This window comes from Aegilops tauschii, unplaced genomic scaffold, assembly GCF_002575655.3.
Source record: "Aegilops tauschii subsp. strangulata cultivar AL8/78 unplaced genomic scaffold, Aet v6.0 ptg000755l_obj, whole genome shotgun sequence".
Lineage (NCBI taxonomy): Eukaryota > Viridiplantae > Streptophyta > Magnoliopsida > Poales > Poaceae > Aegilops > Aegilops tauschii.
This window is the reverse complement of record NW_027332984.1, coordinates 1-10,165: the sequence shown is the minus strand read 5'-3', so window position 1 is coordinate 10,165 and position 10,165 is coordinate 1. Positions and strand designations below refer to the sequence as shown.

General features: G+C 35.5%; 3 non-coding genes across 3 annotated transcripts; 1 reads left to right on the top strand and 2 right to left on the bottom strand.

The window, feature by feature from the left end:
• Positions 1-4,971: 4,971 nt before the first annotated feature.
• Positions 4,972-5,042, top strand: TRNAC-GCA (transfer RNA cysteine (anticodon GCA)). The gene has a single exon. It is a non-coding gene; the product is annotated as a tRNA-Cys (tRNA).
• A 3,045-nt stretch (positions 5,043-8,087) lies between these two features.
• On the bottom strand, positions 8,088-8,169 carry TRNAY-GUA (transfer RNA tyrosine (anticodon GUA)). The gene has a single exon. It is a non-coding gene; the product is annotated as a tRNA-Tyr (tRNA).
• Positions 8,170-8,674: 505 nt separating this feature from the next.
• TRNAT-GGU (transfer RNA threonine (anticodon GGU)) lies at positions 8,675-8,746 on the bottom strand. Its single transcript has one exon. It is a non-coding gene; the product is annotated as a tRNA-Thr (tRNA).
• Between the last annotated feature and the right edge of the window lie 1,419 nt (positions 8,747-10,165).

The following is a 10,165-nucleotide window of genomic DNA, read 5'->3' as shown; positions in this document are numbered from 1 at the left end:
TGGGGTAGAAAAAAAGGGAGAAATGCTGTGGTTACAGGATGCAATTTCCTCTTCGAATAAACCTCGTAATCGTAAAAAAGTGGGTTTTTTAGTGCTGGGCCTAGCAAAAGAGAAATCGCCGTATACTAGGCCCTCCAACTTCTTAAGAGGTTTATCTAAAAGATTCGCGATATAACTAGGAAGACCTTTCAAATACCACACATGAGTCACGGGACATGCGAGTTTGATGTATCCCATTTGATATCTTCGTATCCGAGAATCCACAAATTCTACCCCGCATTTTTGGCAAAATCTTTCGTCTTCGTTTTCAGCTCCGCTCGCTCGAGAATTGCCACAAGCGCAAATCCCGCTTTTTATGGGTCCAAAGATTCTTTCGCAAAACAATCCATCTTTTTCTGGTTTATCGGTTTTATAATGAAAAGTAGAGGGCCTTGTGACTTCGCCAACGACTTCTCCATTAGGTAGGTTTTTGTTAGCCCAAGCCTTTATTTGTTGAGGGGAAACGAGTCCAATTTGAAGTTGTTGATGTTTATATTGGTCAATCATAAAATAGAAATAAGAAAAGAATTTATATTTATTCCGATCAAACTTCCTCCCTATTAACCTGGAAGTTCTTTTCAGATACAAGGAAATGATTCAGTTCTAGAGCCAAAGATCGTAGTTCTCGAACGAGCACTCGAAAAGATTCTGGAGGATCCTCATGATTAGGTATTCTTTTTCCCCAGATCGTAGCATTAAGTATTTCTTGGCGAGCTATAAGATGGTCAGATTTATAAGTAAGTATCTCTTGTAAAATATGAGCAACACCAAATCCTTCTAAAGCCCAAACTTCCATTTCTCCTACTCGTTGTCCCCCTTGCTTGGCTCTTCCTCTAACCGGTTGTTGTGTAACAAGTGAGTAGGGCCCAGTAGAACGCCCATGAATTTTCTCATCAACTTGATGAATTAATTTTAAGATATAGGACTTCCCTATTAGAACAGGTTGCTCAAAGGGGTCGCCTGTTCTTCCATCAAATATTCTGCTTTTTCCCGGGTACTCGGGTTCAAATACCCATGGGTTTTTTGTTTCTTTACTGGCTTCATATAATTCTGAAAACACAAGTTTTCTTGAAGCCTCTTGCTCATATCTCTCATCAAAGGGTGCTATTCTATAATGTTTCTTTAGCAGATCCCCCGCTAATCCGAGCGAGCTTTCAAATATTTGTCCCACATTCATTCGGGAGGGTACTCCTAAGGGATTGAAGACCATATCAACGGGTGTTCCATCTTGCAAATAGGGCATATCTTGCCTAGGCAAAATTTTGGAAATGATCCCTTTATTCCCATGTCTTCCGGCTACTTTATCCCCAACTTTGATTTCACGTTTCTGTAAAATATATACACGAACCATTATGTCGAGCGGGTCCCTTTGGATCCATTTCACATCGATAACGCGCCCTCTTCCACCTATAGGTAATTTCAGAGAAGTTTCTTTTGAAGTGGAAACCTCAAGGCCAAATATGGCCCGTAATAATCCAGCTTCCGCGATATAAGATGATTCGCTCGCTATCTGAGGCGTTAATTTACCTACTAAAATATCACCAGTTTCTACCCAGGATCCCAACCTAACAACTCCATTTCTGTCCAAATTGCGGAGTAAATGTTCTTCTAGATGTGGTATTTCTTTAGTGATTTTTTCAGCGGAGCCCTGGCTTGTCGTATCCGTCTGAATTTCATATTTCCGGATGTGAAAAGAGGTATAAATATCTTCATATACCAAACGTTCGCTAATTAGTACTGCGTCTTCAAAATTGTAACCTTCCCATGGCATATAAGCTACTAATACGTTTTTTCCTAAAGCAAGTTCGCCCCCAACTGTAGCAGCTCCTTCTGCTAAAATTTGTCCTTTTTTAATGGATTTACCCCGTGGAACCCGGGGTTTTTGGTGCATACAAGTATTTTTGTTAGAGCGACGGTGGTTAACTAAAGGAATACTTATAGTCTTCCCACTACTTGATAAAAGTATCTTATGACTATCAGTAGAAATGATCTTTCCCTCGCGTTCGGCTATAATGGAAACCCTCGAATCTAGAGCTGTTTGGCGTTCCAATCCAGTTCCAACAATGCATTTCTCGGACCGAGAAAGCGGAACTGCTTGGCGCTGCATATTAGAACTCATTAAAGCCCGATTCGCATCATTGTGCTCAATAAAAGGAATGAGAGAACCCCCAATAGAAAAATATTGGAAAGGAAAAATACTTCTAACATGAATCTGTTCCCATGCAATAGTCAAGAATTCTTGACGGTATCTAGCCGGAACAACCTGTTCTTCCTGAATACCTTGATTCAAGGACAAAGAATTTCCTGCTGCTATCATATAATATTCATCTCTATTTGGTGATAGATAAACCACCTGTCTCTCTTTTTTTTCTTTTGCTTTCTCAGCAGATATTTCATAAAACGGACTCTCTATGGATCCCCACAAGTGATCAATTCTCGCATGAATTGCTAAGGATCCAGTAAGTCCAACATTGATTCCTTCAGACGTGTCAATTGGACAAATACGCCCATAGTGACTCGGATGAATATCTCGGCTCCGAAAACTTGCGGTTCTCCCCGTCAACCCTCCAGGACCTAAACAACTCACTTTTCGCCCATGAACAGTTTGTGTCAATGGATTCGTTTGATCAAAAACTTGAGATAACGGGTATGTGCCAAAAAAGGTCTCATAAGTAGTTATTAATAAAATTGAAGTTGAAGTTGGAGTTACCAAAGTTTGGGGAGTCGGTTTCGATTGACGTATGAATACTCTACGAATAGTTTTTTGAACTGCATGTTGTAAACGACCAAGAGCCAATCCGAATTGATCTTGTAACAGATCTGCAACCGAACGAATACGTTTATTTTTCAAGTGATTCATATCGTCATCGTCAAGTATACCCGTTCCAAATTTCATTCCAATCAAATGATCCGTAGCGGCCAATACATCTCTGGTAACAAGAATGTATTGTTCTGAGGTATATCAAGATTAAGTCTCCGATTCATATTTCGTCGACCAATCCTTCCTAATTCACATTTTTGTTGAAAAAATTTCTTTTGTAATTCCTCGCATAAGGACTCCGAAAATACCAGGTCCCCACCTACACAAGCAAATTGTTGATAAAACTCCAAAATAGCTTTTTCTTTTGACTCAATCCTCTTCTTCTCCTTAGCATTCGGGAAAGACAAGAAAATTTCAGGGTAGGAAACATTATCTAGAATTTCTCTTAGATTCGAACCCATAGCTGATGATAGAACTAGAATAGATATCTTTTGTTTTCTACTCACGCGAGCCCATATCCTTTCTTTTTTATCAATTGCTAATTCCGATCTCCCCCCCCAATCTGATATTATAGTGCCAGTGTAGATAGAAATTCCCTTATGATCTAATTCCGAGCGGTAGTAAATACCAGGACTTAGCAATATTTGATTGATCACAATTCGGTATATTCCATTTATAATAAAGGTTCCTAAGGAATTCATTATAGGAATGTTTCCGATAGAAATGGTTTGCTTTTGCACATCGAAACCAAAAATTAATCTCGCAGATACATATAATTCGGAAGAATAGGTGAGTGATTCATACACAGCATCTCTTTCTTTTATCGAGGGTTCTAGCAATTGATATCCTTTCGCAAATAATTGAAATGCAATTTCGTGATCTGGATCTTTAATTGTTGGAAACTTGTCAAGTTCTTCTGCTAAGGCTTGATTAATGAACCTACAAAATCCCTCGAATTGGATCTGACTAAATCCGGGTATTGTGGACATTCCCTCGTTTCCATTCCGGAGCATCTTAATCTTAAGTTTCCTGTTTATCAAAGAAAAATTCCATTATCAGCTCACTCTTCATCAATCCCTCTGGATCGATCTAGCAATCATGGAATCTATATTCTGTTTACTGAATCACATGAAATTCTAGGGAACTCCACATACGTATTTCATATATGTATTTCATACATATGAATAGAGACCATTTGGACGAAAGTTCGAGTTTGCCAGGGGTACAAATGAAATGAAAATGAATTGATAAAACATTCCTAAAAAAAAAAATTCTGCCACTTATACTTTATGTTATGATATTCTAATCAGATTGGATGGCAAAGATTTCTCATTTTATCTCCTTTCTATGAATGTAATAAAGCCGTAATATAATATACTAGAAAGTTTGACTTTACTTCGATTTAGAATAGCGTGCTTACTTTAATTTCTCAAAATAATTTGAGGGTTCTTTTTTATTTCGGATCGGAGTAGTATAATTACTAGAAAATTCAGTATTTCATTGTGGAATTCTAAAATCAAGTAAGTCCCTTTTTTAAGTACATGCCAATCTAGTTATCCACCTCTCCCCATATCCATGCTTTTCTTTTATCGTAATTTCACTTGGGTAGGCCAAGATAGTAAGGTTATACTCTATATCAGAGCAAATTTCCTTTTTTTATTCAAGATATTTAATTTAATACTTTTAAAAATTAAAGCATGATTCTCCATAGAGATATGTACATAAAGGGGATCTTTGGATAATAATGCTGTTCGGACCTAAAGTTTACCTATACACGGATTAAGCATAAAGTCATACTATTTTATTATGCCATTGAAGGGGGGGGAGATAATACCGATTTAAGAGTAGTTCACTACTGCAATAAAAAAAAGAGAATTCTAGTTAACGGTTCCAATTTATTCTGAATTTTGCAGCCTGTGAATAGAAATCCACTTTTTCTTCTTTTTCATCTCAATAGAAAGAAATGGGAAGTTTTATTGTGTTAACAATGTATGTTTTAAGATAGAATCTATCGAGGAGAATAATAGAAACTGGATCAAAAAAAGCAGGAATAGATTTTTTGAAAAAGATTGGAAAAAAGTAAGTAGAATTATATTCAAAATAAAAGGGGCTTTTCGTAAGAAAACGTGGATGAATACTTGCTGTTTTCTAGATTTTTGATCGGATTTTTTGGCGGCATGGCCAAGCGGTAAGGCAGGGGACTGCAAATCCTTTATCCCCAGTTCAAATCTGGGTGCCGCCTGATCAATAAAATACTTAGGTTTTTTTTATAGTGCTGATCGAATTCGATCAATTTTTACTTCGCATAAGTTCGGGCAAGAGAGTAACTGGGCCTGCCGATACTGGGTTTAGAGAAACCATACCATAGTTCTATCCTCAAACTAGGGTTAGGGTTTGTTTTGACGGTAGTGGCCAAAATGGTTATCAATAGGGGTGAGGTAGTGTTTCCTTATTCTTTTATTATATGAATTTGAATTGGTTCTTAATTGAGATTCGATTTGATAATTTTAAAATACGAGGATAAGATGTCAGAAATCTTGGTATCCAAAGAAAGGTCCCTAAGGGGCATTCTTTTTTTTTTTCAATCTAAGATTCAAGAAGGGACTCCACGAAAGAATATCAAGACTTACTAATTATTATACATTTTTTTATCGTACATCTTATGTTACCTACATACACTAAAGTAAGGACTACTTAATTTTAATTCTAACGAGAATCAGATTAAATAGGTCGATCAAAAATCAATTTAGGAGTTGTGTTATGGATAAAATCTCTTCCTCTTCATTCTTTCATAGAATGATACAAAGCAAGGCTGCAGGGTTTAGGTCAAAAATAAACATTAGGTAAGGTAGGTATCCAATAAATATTTATCTATCGTTAATTTTATGGTATATTCGGGCGTCCTTTGCTTAAAAAAAAAAAAAGAGTAACAAAAGGAATAAAAAATCTTCCTATTCCCGCTTCTTCTATTCAGGACATCATTCCCGTACTCTTTCTTTTTTAAGGAAAAAAGGGCTATAGTATCGTATTTTTAATGCTCTCTAATTCTACCAGAATTCCTATAAGAATTTGTTAGGAGTAAATTCCTTGAACTGATTGATCCATGGCCTTAGGGCGGAATCCCTTTTTGACTCTGTACCCTTGATTCCACTATGATTATTGATCAATAGTAGAATAGAATAATCCCTTCATAGAAATAGGAGACATAATTTAGATGGATATAGTAAGTCTCGCTTGGGCTGCTTTAATGGTAGTCTTTACATTTTCTCTTTCACTAGTAGTATGGGGAAGGAGTGGACTCTAGGGATACTACTAATTGATTAAGTAATCAAATTGTTGTATCAATTCTTTTCATTAATGGATCATTTTGCATTAATCATTTTGTCAAACGTTATTCTTTAATCTTTTTCTTTAGTTTTGTTTCACTCCTGTAAGAAACTCTTGTATTGTAAGTTGTAATGTAAGAAAGAGCCATTATACCAATTCATAATTTCTACTAGAAATGACGAATGGTTAAAAAAAGTTCTATACATAAGAAAATTCGACTTTCTTCCACGGAACTATTCACGGCATATCACACATTTTCCATTTCCTTTTACTTTTTACTATAGTCTATTCTTAATATTATTTTTCTTTCCTTCCATGGATTCTTTGGTCAAGAATTGTCTTAGATTTTTTTATTTTGACCTGATTGAAATTAAGTGGATGCAATGAAAAAAGAAATTGAATTAGACTACTTAACTATTTCAATCTACTAATCTATTCTATGTAGATTCAAAGATAATATAATAGAAAGAATCTAAAGTGTCGTAGAAAAAACTATATGTAGTTCTTTCTACCACACTTTAAGATTCCAACCAGATCCTTTCATTTAAGACTTGGATTTTTTTTATTTAATCCCTTTTTAATTTCTTCAATGATTAATTGGAATTCCAATTAATTATTTTGGCTGACTGTTTTTACATAAATAATAAGTAAAAAAGAAGTAGGAACTAGAATGAACAGTGCAGTAGCAATAAATGCGAGAATATTGACTTCCATAACCTCTTTATTTTTTATTTTCACAATAACTCGGGATGTAATCCCATGGAGAGGAAAAAGGGGTATCTTGTAAATTCAAGGGTAGGGCTTGCATTCTGATAATACTGAATCAATTCAATATTATGAATATCGGATCTATCAAATCAATTCATGGATGAGAGTTATATTTCACGGATGAGAGTTATATAGTATAACATAGGAAGATCCTCTATCCACACTAAGACCAAAATGGGTTTTTTGATTGGATTAGGAATTCCCTCTTTTTTAATCCTTTTCTACTTTTTCTTTTCTATATCTCTAACCCACGAGCTTTCTTAATCTTCTACTTTCTTAATCTTATACAATTTCCCTTCCTTTTTCTTATAGTTATACATACAATTATGTATGTATTATATGACCAACTTTCTATGGGTCACATAGACATCCAAATAAGCAGTAGAAGTGAGATGGGGAAAAGAGGTCTGAAATAAAAAGGGAATACGATTTATGTATGGATTCCGGTAAAATACCGGTACTCTATTCCATAAGAGTGGAATAGGAAATTAAGATGAGGATGGTATCATCATAAAGAAAGATAGAGTAATATAATATCCTAAATTCTACTAATCCACATATCGTATGTGTGTCTTTCTTTATCTTTATCGATCGGGAGTAGTGAAAAAAAATTCCTATATGCCTTCCCTCCCTCTTTAATGAGGGATGCAAAATAAAAAAGTGAAGTAAGGGTGCCCTGTGGGTATTTGATCTTGCTCCCTGCCCCTTTTTTTTCATGGAAAAAGGAAATATCAATTTCTCCATTCATTGAACCCTAGTTCGGGACTGACGGGGCTCGAACCCCGCAGCTTCCGCCTTGACAGGGCGGTGCTCTGACCAATTGAACTACAATCCCCGCGGGGTGTATGGCATACCCATTCTTAAATAGAACCATAAGAAGATTCGATTCGTCTTTCGTAATCTAAGAAATAGACGAATCATATACTACATACCCACATATTATATTATACGTGGGTATAGTGAGAGTGACATAACTAGTATGTCGTGATTTTTTTATCACTAAAAATGGATAATAATCCAGCCTTCAATAAGAAAAACTCTTTTGTTTGTAAGAAAGGAATGAGAGAGATATGGATTAGAAAAAAAAAATTTCCCTTTTTTCTTTATCTTTTATTTCTATAGATCAGACATTTTATTTTATGGAAGAAAAACAAAAGGATTTAGTTCCTCACGAAGCCCTAGATTTTTGGTTTGGGCCGAGCTGGATTTGAACCAGCGTAGACATTGTCAACGAATTTACAGTCCGTCCCCATTAACCACTCGGGCATCGACCCAGGAAGAATTTATTCTAGGGTTTTTGCTAATCTATGATTAACCTCCTTTCATAATACTCCCTACCCCCAGGGGAAGTCGAATCCCCGCTGCCTCCTTGAAAGAGAGATGTCCTGAACCACTAGACGATAGGGGCATCACTAGACGATAGGGCCATATACAACCGCTCGTGATTATACTATAATCATAGTATGAGCAGTTTTTTGGAATTGTCAATATACTCGAAAAGTATAAATAGATCCAAAGCAAAGAGTTTTTCCAACTTTTCTGTTATGTTTTCATCTAGGATTTTTTTTAGTTGATCGTTATAGATTAATTCTCCGTGCTTCATTTAGTGTTCAGACCAAAAATGCATCCATCCCGCACTAAGTCATAAAATTCTCTAAAAATATAGAGAAGTTTCAAAAACAAAGAACAAAAGTGAATCAATTTAGTAGAAAAGTACTCTATCAGATTCGAACCAACGACTTACGTCTTAGCACGAGATTACTCTACCACTAATTTAAAAGCCCTTTATCGGATTTGAACCGATGACTTATGCCTTACCATGGCATTACTCTACCACTGAGTTAAAAGGGCTTTTTATTTAATTCAAAAATTAGCCACTTGGATTTCCCATTATGGGTCTACTGCATAATGTACATATTATATATATAATATATAGAGATAGAGAGAGAGACATTATGTAGAGATTGTATATGTATATATCGATATCTTGAGAGCTCAAAATAAAATTAATAAAAAAAAACATACCCTACATAACATATCCAACTCTTCTTGGTTCAGGGTTTTCCGTTTCCGAAGACTAGTAAAATAGGCGGATTCTGGAACCCCAAGGATTCAACGGTATATGGATATGGAAAATATAAGATTTCCGATCCTAGCGGGAAAAGGCGGGGAACAGATACCCAATAGGATATAGGATCCTTGGGAGGAACTTTTGGTAATGGCCTTGATCCTCTATGCTATTTTTTATGTGTTCTTAGTTCTATTGAACTTTTTTCATTCTTTTAAACAAGAATCTAATAAACTAGAATTGAGTCAGTGGAAAAAAGGAGAGAGAGGAAAGTGTTAAATGAGAGAGTCGACTAATCAGAGACTTTTAGGATCTTCTTTACATCAGGTAAATCTGTCGGCCCTGTCCGTTTTTTCTTTAAGTTACGACTCTTTGCTGCTTACTTCTATCAAGCCATAGGGAAAGTCTATGATGAATTTGGAAAACTCATCTCACTCTTACTCTATGGCTCGGACTTAATGGGGGAAGAAAACATCTTCCATAATTTCTTTTTTGTTCAATTCTGGACAAAAAAGAAAAGGAAAAAGGAATTTATAGGGACAGTGTTACCCCCTATATCCCCTAGTTTATATTGTAGGAATAATAAAACAATTTAGCAGTCTGACACACTTACGTCCTTGCAAAGTAAATAATTATTATTGTAGTCGTAACCGTAGAATAGGATCCTAATCAAAATAAATACATTTGGTTCAGGCGCTATTAGCATGGTAAGAAAAGATTTTTTTTACAGACCAGAGGGCTATCTAAATCCTAAAGTAAAGGCGAGCGATCGAAGTAGAAGTACCAACGGCTCAGTGTCATGAACCTTCTCCATCTGATTCAATAAGGGGAATTAGCCTTCTTGTCAAATGGCTATCCTTGACAAAGGGTACCATTTATACCATAATCTACAATGTAGCGGGTATAGTTTAGTGGTAAAAGTGTGATTCGTTCTATATAATAACTGAATTTGAAATGATATACTTAAGGCATCCTTAAGTTTTTTATTTTATATTCCGATGAAAACTTTAGTTCTTATAAAGGATTAAATCCTTTTCCTCTCAATAGCATATTGAGGAAGAATATACATTCTGGCGATTTGTATCCAAAGACTAATTTAAATTGCATCCAAAATAAAAATAGGATTATGAGTACAGAGTCGCGAAGCATAATTTTGCATTGGATTAAGTATTCCAATTTTGAAAATATGAGTAAAGGATCTA